This window comes from Echinops telfairi, unplaced genomic scaffold (assembly GCF_000313985.2).
Source record: "Echinops telfairi isolate 266 unplaced genomic scaffold, ASM31398v2 ScPeMD7_4;HRSCAF=17, whole genome shotgun sequence".
Taxonomy (NCBI): Eukaryota; Metazoa; Chordata; class Mammalia; order Afrosoricida; family Tenrecidae; genus Echinops; species Echinops telfairi.
This window is the reverse complement of record NW_022103900.1, coordinates 41,012,568-41,013,325: the sequence shown is the minus strand read 5'-3', so window position 1 is coordinate 41,013,325 and position 758 is coordinate 41,012,568.

Here is a 758-nt window from a genome sequence, read left to right as displayed (position 1 = left end):
TATGCTTGTTTGCTGATATGACAAACACAAGGGAATAAAAGTATTTCATCAGAAATAAGTTTTATGAAATGAATAAATAAATATGACAAGCATAGTTTGGTTTGGGCTGCTAACAAGATCAGTAGCTAGCAACCACCGGCCGTTTCACCAGAGGAGACCCGCTGGGGCGGTTTTCCCTGTTCGGGGAGTCTGTGTGAGTCAGGGATGAGGGGATCACAGTGAGTGAGGGGGGCAGAATGAGCATTAGTAGGATGCTTAGAATATGCTGTTTTGCAAATGAACATTAAAAAGGAGTAAAGAATGTAAATGTGTGATTTCCACATTGGGCAGCTGCCCAGCCACCCACCTTAGAGAGAACCCCATTTTAATAACCGTTTCTCCGAACGCAACAAAAAATTCGATCTAGGTTCTGCTCAACAGGTGCAACCGGTTGCATCTCACACTGCACCTGGGCTGCGGGCCTCAAGGTCAGAGTTCGAACCCCCCAGCTGCTTGTCCGGAGCAAAATGAGGCTTTCCACTCCGGTAAAGACTGACAACCTTGGAAACCAACAGGGGCAGTTCGACTGTCCTGTCGGGTCGCTGTGAGTTGACAGCAAGTCGACGACAGGGAGTTGAGTCTGTACACCTGTGCGCGCTGGGGCGCTAGGACCCCCACGGAGCGCGGGGTGGTCCGGAGAGAGCCGCGTGGAAGAAAGCAACGGAGCTCCCCGGGGAGAAGCGGGTGGGTGGTGGTGGTGCCGGAGGCGCTGCAGGCAA